Source organism: Lotus japonicus, chromosome 1 (assembly GCF_012489685.1).
Source record: "Lotus japonicus ecotype B-129 chromosome 1, LjGifu_v1.2".
Taxonomy (NCBI): Eukaryota; Viridiplantae; Streptophyta; class Magnoliopsida; order Fabales; family Fabaceae; genus Lotus; species Lotus japonicus.
The window spans coordinates 114,284,760-114,295,194 of NC_080041.1; the positions used below are offsets into that span (position 1 = coordinate 114,284,760).

Genomic DNA, 10,435 nt, shown 5'->3' on the forward strand with positions numbered 1-10,435 from the left:
GAACACCATGATTTAATTTGTATGAGTATAGTCCTTTATGGGCATGACCCTTATCTTATCCATATCAGGGATCTTGAGTGCATCAAGTAATGTCTCAACATCACAAATATCAAAATGTGCATCATGACCCCATAGTTATTGAAGAGAAGGACATCACGAGCAATGTTGGAAATGCTATAGATTGGTGGCTTTATTTCTCCATAATGCATATATTATATTCTAGTCTCATATAATTGAATTTTTTATGAATCTAATGTTTGAGACTTTTAAAAATGGTAATCCATACATAACATTAAACATCATAGTATAAACTTGATTGATTAGATATAAAAGTAATTGATTGGACGACACGAGTATTGAGTTATATAGCTAGATGGCGAAATTTTACTCTGATCCAAGTGAACCATATTCTTTCTTGATGACGACTGAGGTTCAATCAACAAGAAGAAATCAAAGTTAAAGAATTGAGACATATGTTTTCACCTGAGTAGGACATTCAATAAATAAAATTTAAATTTATTTATTTTTAGAAAGATGTACACAATCATTCAAAACCTTATTAAAAATAATATACTTTGACTGAAGACATAGACAAGTTATACCGGTTAGTGAACTTTAGTAGTTTAAATCTTCAGCCAAACTCTGCGATTTCTTAACTAAGGTTTTGAGTGACTGGACACATTTTTCTAAAAAATAACATCTTTGACTAAATATCCTACTCGGGTGTAAACTAGTGCCTCAATTTTTCAACTGTTGCTTTCTTCTTATTGAATGAACCTCAGCCGTCATCAATAAAGAATGTGGTTTGCTTGGCTCAAAGTAAGATTTTTCCATCTAAATTCTTAACTCACTATGTTATCAAATCAATTACTTTAATAACTTATCAAGCGTGCTTCTACTATGATATTTAATGTTATCTATAAATTAGCATTTTTTGAAATTGATAAACGTGACATTCTGAGAAAATTCAATTATGTGCAAACAAAATTTCAATATTATGCATTATGGAGAAGTGAACGCTTAAACCTGTAACATTTTCAACAGTTCTCATGACCTTCATCTCTTCGTTACCTATGGGGGACTTGATGCACATTTTGATGTTAATGATGTTGAGACTTTACTTGATGCACTTAAAATCCATTTTATGGATAAGGAATATGTCATGTTCATCATGGACTACTATCATGCTAATTAAATCATGAGGTTCAACACTAAGGACATGAAATATAAATTGTTATTTCATTTTTCATTACTCACGTCACGTCAACCCTAGATGAGTTACTAAGATGAGTCTTAATTCTTAGAAAAAATTTCCTGAACTTAAATTTTATACTAAAGTTGCTTTGTTAATGTTGTTGTTGGGTTGATGAACATGCTACACCTCTAATTAGTTTTCTTAAAATTTGAGTCTTGTGAAATAGAGGTAACTAAACCAGCAAGTCCAATTATATGTGGCTTAAAAGTACATTTGGGTCCCCACGAATTTCAAATGTGCATAACGAATCCTTAAACTATTTTTTTAGCAAGATGGGTCCCCCACGTTTACGCCTTTAGTGATGTTGCTCCTTATACCATTTTTCATCAAAAAACTAACGATTTGCTAGACCATAAATGCAATTAAACAAAAAATAAAAAAAATAGAAAATCAGTTATCCTTCATTTTCCCCAGAAATAACATGATATTCATCTTCTTTCTCTTCATCATCATCATCTTCAAAGCTAACAACCCAGAAAAATAAAATGAGAGAGTGAGCACCCAAAAACTCCAACACACACAAACACTTTCTCTAAGGATCCGCAAGAACACCAAGCAACAAAGTATAAAATTCATTTCCATTCACCAAAATCTCACTCCCTCTCCCTATGAGGATCCGCAAGAACACCAAGCTTTCCCCTATTCTCCTCTACAAGCTTGGCGTTCTTGCGGATCCTCATAGGGAGAGAGAGTGAGATTTTGGTGAAGGAAAATGAATTTTATACTCTGTTGCTTCAAACTCAGAGAGAGTGTTTGTGGGTGTTGGAGTTTTGGGTGCTCACTCTCTCAATTTATTTTTTTGGGTTGTTAGGTTTGAAGATGACGAAGATGAAGAGGAGGAAGATGAATATCATGTTATTTCTGGAAAAAATGAAGAACAACTGCTTTTCCATATTTTTTATTTAATTGCACTTTTGGTTCCCCCAAATCGTTAGTTTTTGGACGGAAAATGATATAAGGACCAACGTCACTAACGGCATAAAAGTGGCCGGGGACTCAGCTTGCTAAAAAAAGTTTAAGGACTCGTTTTGCACAATTGAAATTAGTGGGAGACCAAATGTGCTTTTAAGCCATTATATATATACATTACTGACAGATAATCCAAAAGCTCTTAAAAACTTGTTATTGTTCAAATAATTAGTTTCTCAATCACCTACAATCGTTAAGATGCGATTATGTTCAAGAAACCCCGAACAAAAATAAAAACATGCTTGTACAGAGAAGTGGTGCACATAAAATAAACGAAATAAGTGTCCACCCTTATGAAACCTCATCATCTAAATATCATTATTAGAATCATATTTATCATCTGCAAAGTCTTCCACACAAGCATAGAAAAAAGTAAAGGGAGATCTGAAACATTACATACTTCTATTGAATAACAGTATGAGGCATACATAGTATTAAGAGGGTATATAAAGGTATGTTTAGAGAACTTGAGCAAGCAAAACTTTTATTAGTTATCAAACTATGCACCAAACACAGATGGAAGAACTGCTCGAGTGAAAATCCACTTGCTCAATGATCTCCATCTGCATACTAAATAAGAGAAATTTAAGTTTTCTCTTTAAAAGGCTATACTATCTCCTCTTATAGAACTTTCCTTCTTTCCCCTCTAATAAACTTCCTTTTTCTAATACGTTGTGCAGTGTGCCAGATTTGCATGTGACAAGTCTTGTAATGCATTAACACAAGATACAAAGCCTTGCTCTCCATACCTTTGATCTAGAGGCATGAGCTATGTGTTTGCATCAATTGAGCCCTTTCAAAACAATAGAGGAAATTCATGAGAATAACATTTACAAGGTCCAAATCGGTTATGAAGACAATTTATGAGCTATTAAAATTAGAGTTTCACAATGAAAGCATGGTGGCCCATAACCCACAGATCACTGGATAGGAGCCGCCTTTAATGCCATATTAGAATTCGGTTAGGTCTAACCAAATAGTAAATAGAAACACTTTCATATCCCAGACAATCACGACTTAAGCCATGACCAAGATTCCTTAATAATTTAAGTATTTAAGCTTTTGAAAACTTCATATTGGTACCGTAACATAGTACCGATTAGGCACCGAATCAAAAAATCAGTGCATCGGAACAAGTCTGTATTTAATTTTATGTCGAAATGAATAATGCCTATGCTTGAGCAAGATATCAAGTTCAAATTTCGACATTTGATAGGCTAGACCACACTGCAATTAATTTTACCAACAATTTCTAACAGAAATGAAACCATGATATATCTGATGGAAACAATTAAATAACAATAAAATTAACAGCAAAAAAAGCTTTACATCTCATCCTGCCAACTAAAGAAAATAAGTGATAGTCTGATAAGGGGAACTTGATGAAAGCTAGTGTTGTGATTTAGATAGAAGGCAAAAGGAAACTCTATTTATGATATTGAACAGCTCTATAAAAGATCCAGTCTCTTCTGCTCATTTGTGAGATCTAACCCCAATGATATTCTAAGATACTAAACTGAATTGGGACAGCAAAATTCTAGAAGAAAGAAAAAAATGACATCTTTCAAAGATAAAAAAACTAACTCTTCTGCAGCATCAACTTAAGCTATGAATAAATTGGCAAACCAATTAGAATTTAGAAGTGAACAGAAATTAAAAAGGGAGAACACGCATAATATCCGGGCAGTATTATTTTATCATTGCACAGAATTCAACATAGATTTGTGCAAATAAAAATCATGGCATTCTTGAACAGAAAATTGGATAATATTTGGACCCAGTAGAAGAAGACTGGAGTAAAAAAAAAAATTGGACCATCTCTCGATTTGTGCGTGTCATCCTTGCGCAGAGGCAAGGCGCGATGATAATCTTCTTGTATCATTCCAAATTTATCAGATGTCCCCGAAGGAACACACTTTGCAGATGAGCATATGTTTATAAACACAAACGTTAAAAGTCAATCAGTGTGAGACAAAAGTTGCAGTGACACAAGTAGATGCAAATAGAACCACAAATCATGCTCAGCCTCAACTCTGGAGCTAACAAAAAGCATCCTTCATCAATTAATTCAGTATTTTAAAACTCGGCTCGGTCATCGACTCGGTCGGGGTACCGAGTCACTGAGTTATTGGTCGGACCAGTGGGTCACTGGTTCGATTGCTTGACTCGATATATATTAAAAAATCATAAAAAATGTCAAATTCAATATAAAAGTAATATATAAATAATAAAATGCGTCTCTTATCAATATCATTCTGATGGTGCAGTGGTTAGTCTTCCTCCATATATCCTCTATTGCATGTGTTCGAACCTTGCTGGCACCCTTTTTAAACACATTATCACGTTTTTTTCCTATTATATACAACATGTGTTCCTACTGGATTAAAAAAACACAATTTGAAAGGCCCAATATGGTAATTAATTACCGGACAACTCGAAATGGGCTTCCATATATGGCCCATCATCCACAAATTAATAAAAAAAATTAAAAAACGAAAAATGGGTGACTCGCCGGTTCAATTAAAAAACTGGCCGAGTCACCGGTTCGATCATTAAACCGGCCGATTCAAAACGGTTCCGGCCGAGTGACATGCAGAATCGATCTGAAGTAAGGCTCGGACCGATCAGGTCACCGAGTCCCGGTCCAACCGGTCGGACCGGCCGGTCCGAGCCGAGTCTTAAAGCAAAGCAACAGAGCATAGAAACATATTGATATTCATATTCTAATGATTCTTTTTATATCAGTTTGACTACGAACTGGACATGGATTTAAACTAATACTCATCCACTTTGTATCAGAACTCAGAACATAGGACTAGTAGCTATATTTTGAACCAAACTTTCTCTCTAGTCTCTAGTACTCATCGACCAAAAATTTCTCTATAGCAGTAAATTATCTTAGTCACTCATCAACCCTGTTGATTTGCTTATAGGACAGTTCATGGTTCAGGTTCAAGCAAAAAGACAAACCAAGCCGAATTGAACTAGAAAACAGGTTTGGTTGTATCAAATTGAACTGGGTTTTTTATACATGAACCAATCTGAGCCGGTGTTTCAATTTGGCAAATCAGCTCGGGAACTCAGTTCAAGAACCGGTACGAGCATTCAGAACCACTTTGAGAAATATATAAAGAACCAATTTAAAGAACTGGCTTCATACGCTTTTGAACTGGTTCTGAGAACTAGCTTAAGAAATGGTTTTAGAACCACAAATATGATTTACTACAAAACTGGACCAAGCCAACCTTGTCCCTGCAAATCAATCCCACTTATATCTGTAAATCAAAATAAAACTAAAAAAGTGTAACTTCAACTATGAGTTTAATTCCCGCCACTCATGCCCTTATTTCAAACTGCTGGACTCAATACCAAACATACAACATTGCAGTTCTGCCCTCTATCTATTTGTGAAATGTTGGAGTAATGTATTTTCCATAAAAGAAAAAGCATTTTAGCTAAAAACTGTATTTTTAACCTTTTTTTTTTTAATTAAATGAGAATCCAAACAAGGAAAACATTGTGTTTACTCACATGTATATGTATAACATGCAAATTCTGTTTATGTGCTATGTGGGGCATTAAGTTCATTGAACAAGCTATTTGTGAATGACATGCTGCACAGTCCACATAGACATAGGGGACACAACATGGGGGAGGCCACTTGGGTTAATGGATAATCATCTCGGGAAGAAAAGTGCTAATATCAGATAGATACATGCAGTTCATATCATGGGGAGTATAATAATTCAACTTGCAGACGGTTGAGGCAAAAGAAGGTGCAGAAGAAAAATTGGAGTAAAGCAAGTACAAACACTTCGAAATTGTAACTGATGTAATCATGTGGGCCACTTTTAATTATATTTTAAAATTGTGAATCTTAGCATGTAAAGTGATATATATCTTTTTTTTTTGAACGTAAAGTGATATATATCTTGAATGAGCATGTAACATAGATAAAGACATAAGATGCAGGGGTTGAAACCACACATAATAGATATAATTAAGGAAATTTAAGATGAGTGGCAATTTATCTGCTCGATTTTTTTTAATGTAACAACCAGTATTTTTGTTATTCATTATTTTCTTCACAACTTAGAAAATAGTGCACATACCAAAGATGCCATTCCTTCAGCTATAAGATTACTGCCTCGTAAAAATATATCAGCTAATGCATCCTGAAGAAATAAGAATTGTGATAGTATATTATTCAGGTCAGATATAGAACTTTCTTATTTTATTTACACTGTATGAAATCATCTTCATCGTGAAACTCATGTTAATCTTCTTCTGAGCAAGTTTACATCAAGTTCACCAATCACAACTTAAGTTTACACCAAATTCGTGTTAGATTCTTTAAAGAAGTAAGTTGGACACACGGTGCGAGATTTGATCAATCAATATAGCTAACTTATTGAAACAAATATTCTGAAAACTCAGTGAACTATAGAATGAATTTAGTGATAGAAGATTCTTTCAATTCACAGGGTACAATGCAGGATAATGGTGAACTGTGCAGCATATTTTAAACAGTTATGATGGTTTCATGTCAGACAACATGACAAGTAAGTACATCTGAAAAACCAACATTATTTCAAGATTATTCATTATACAAGTTTCATTTTTCCCAATTTTGAGCTTATCCAAAATGATTGCTTCAAAATTTCTTGGCAGATACAACTATAAACAGGCACAGAAGCTCCTAAACAAACCTGAACAACAGCCCTTTAAAGGAGCTCCTCTCCCACTGAACTTGCAGCAACCATTACACAGTAAAGCAAAATCAATGAAATCATTCCTCATGATTACTCTAGATTGAAGATAAACCAAGATGCCAAAACAAGCAAGTTTCATCAATTCAATTGCTTCACTTGATAAAATATGGCCCAATCACATGAAGATCAAGAAGATGGGACTCGCGCTGGACCTCGAAGAAAATCCCATTAGCAGCATCACTGACAAGATGTCACTGAATGTCCAGCTTCTATGCCTAGTTTTAGGAACGATAAAACAAAACCATGTACAACACATAATTGGTTATCATAACACAACAAATTCAAAAGCTAATTAAAGTGGTAAGATAATAACCCATCAAACAAGTAAAGCTAAGCACGCTCTCAAACACCAAACAATTCCTTAGAAGCTACCACTGTATGGTTACCAAATGAGAAATGTAATTTTTTTCATCATAACCATTTAGCCAATCTTCATGTCACTCTGTTGCACAACGGCTATTTATCCCAATTCTCATGTGTCAAACTACTACTTCCACCCGCACAATTTGGTCTAGCCATACTAGCTTAAGAATGATTTGCTGCATAATCTGAAATGGTAAGTCGATGGGAGTGCTAACAAATTATAAATTATGTGTAAGTTATTTCTGGTAAAGAATAATCTAATGCAAGTACATGTCATTAACAGATCCTAATGGTAAGACAGAAATCCTAATGCTAAGTGTTCTGTTGTGGAGTGTTAGAACGTCAAGTAAATCAGACTGCATAGAATGCAATAGCCTCAGTTTCTGTGATTCCTTACACATCATAGAACACCCAATCTGTACCCATCACCTCCAGAAGCCCTAAAAAACTGACAGATTATAAATTCTGGCAAATTCAAAAGCCCTAAAAAACTTGTTTGCCCTAATAATAAGTGTATATATGAACCACGAAATCAAATTTGGACCATTTCTCGATTTGTGCGTGTCATCCTTGCAGGGGCCATGCTAATTTTATCGGATGTCCCCGAAGGATGCTAAGTACCTGCTTATAAACGCTCATATAGTATCAAACTCAACCGGTGTGGGACGTGAAATAGCTGAAAAAACGATGTTCAGCATCAGCAGACCTGGCAGTATACAAGAAGCATCCAAGCTCCCCCCTCGAGTGTTAGGACGATGAAGTTTGGAATACGGCAACGTATTGACAACGGCAACGTTTCAACATACCAATAAATTATTAACTTTTTAATTACATTCACACACTTTTTCTCATCATATTTCCACTCACTTTCTAATTTTCTATCTTATTTATCTCTTTTTCCTATTAAATTACTCATTGTATCTGGTGGAGGTGGAATTTGAGGGATAAGGATTATTTTACATAAATGATTTGGGGTAATTTCAATGTTCCCTTCGAGTATGATATTGTAGGCATGTAGCGTCTTTGATTACACTGTTGTCTCTCCTGCATCCTTTGATTTGACATCTAATTTGTATTTCTTCTTGGTTATATTATATGAATTAAGTCTTATTCACACTTATAATTAGTATAACTATAAAGAAAAGAGATGATCGAATGGGAATGGGTGGCATTGTTCGGGATGCCCATGGTACTTGGATATCCGGTTTCTATGCAGGTAGCCTCGGAGGAGATGCTCTTCAGGCGGAGATTGCAGCTCTAAAGCATGGTCTAACACTGTTGTGGAATGCCAATATTAGGAGAGCTACTTGCGAAATTGATTGTTTGGATATTGTGGAAGCTTTGGAGAATGATCGGTATCAGTTTCATGCCTTAGCGTCTGAGCTCCTGGATATTCGTCTTCTCCTGGATCGGGATTGGATTGTTACTCTTGCTTATGTCCCTAGAGAGGCGAATGCAGCAGCTGATTGCCTCGCAGGACTTGGAGCTAGCCTCCTTTCCCCCCTGACTTGTCTTGAGAGCCCTCCTCAAGAGCTTCAGCCGATTCTGGCTAGAGATTTGTTAGCTTTGTAGTTTTTGTTTCTTGTCTGTTTAATTTTCCGATGTACCAAAAAAAATAAAGAAAAGAGATAAAAAGAAAAGAGTGGTGAGATCTAGTATGGACCAGTTAAAATAGTGGTTCATTAATTCATCATTATCTTAAAAAAAGCTAAGTTATAAAACTACCCCTAATTATTAATGCATCATTATCTCTGAATCGCTTTCACCTTGTTTCAGGTATTTTCTCCACCACCCACCTAGATCTTATGCAAAGCTGCCACTTCTCTTTTCACCGTAGTCGAAATCAAGTGAAGCGTCACCGTCATTGAAAGTGAAGTGTCACCGTTGTCGTGGAATGAGGGTACAATCGACCAAAAACCCCTCTATGTCACCATCTCCCTAGAAAACACAATCAAATGTTATCGATATGGATCGATCTGGTGTTGGTGATCATCGGTCCGGTTCTGGCTTGAACGAGTAAGGAGGGTTTTGCGGTAAAGAGGTGGAGAAGCGAAGCACCGCTTTAGAAATCCACCGCCCCATGGCTTCCTTTTATATCTACTTCAAACCAAGCTCTATCTCCGCCAGTGTGTCATTCAACTCCGTCATGGCGTCGTTCTGCTCCGGCAAAATCCAAGCTTTCTCTCCGTCAGGGGTCGTTCAACTCCGTTGAGGTGCTAATCTTCTACATTTTTCAAAGGTGAAATGAGCTAGAGAGATTCAGTAAGAGGTGCTCGCGCTACGTTTGTGAGGATGAATGATGAAGAATATGATGAACATGAAAAAGAATATATAGAACAATTAGGAATTATATATTCAGAAATTAGAGATGTTTTTGGGCTCTGTTGATATTCAACCTGAACGAAATGAGAGGCCATTTTAGTATACACATGAAGTTACACATTACTTAAGGGAAAACCTAGTGCTATAAAGCTCCAGCCATGTGCGAGGTCTAGGAGGGGTCGGATCCACTTTATGGATATAATGTAGGCAGCCTTACCTTGCATTTTTACAAGAGGCTAATGTAACGGCTCGAACCTGTGACCCCAAAGTCACATGGCAGAAACCTTACCATTGCGCTGAAAATCAGCCTCTAAATTAACACAGTTACTTGTTGAAATAAAAATCAACTACTATCTGTATAAACTTATTATTTTAACTGTCAATAATCAAAATGGAAAAGATGACAACAGCAGACTCAGAAAGCAGTGAACATGACTCACACTTTATTAGGCCTCGATTTTTTGGAGCTATAGTTTAGCACAGATCTGTCCAAGTTCTCTAGTCTTGGTATTCTCTTTGATATAAATGCACCTTCCTCTACTTTTCCCCTTGCCTCTAGGGAAGTAACCAAATCATTTAGGCATGTCAATTCCTGATGTAAACCTTTCTCCACCAATTCCTGATGTAAACCTTTCTCCACCAATTCCTGATGTAAACCTTTTTCATGTTTTCAAACACCTTCAATGCTTCGTCCACATTTCCTGCACTACAATGTGAATGAATCAGTGTCCAACTTGCGCGCCTCACTAAAGCC

General features: G+C 35.9%; 1 pseudogene; it reads right to left on the reverse strand.

Moving 5' to 3' along the window:
- Positions 1–4,027: 4,027 nt before the first annotated feature.
- LOC130734716 (U6 spliceosomal RNA) lies at positions 4,028–4,136 on the reverse strand (annotated as a pseudogene).
- Positions 4,137–10,435: the final 6,299 nt, after the last annotated feature.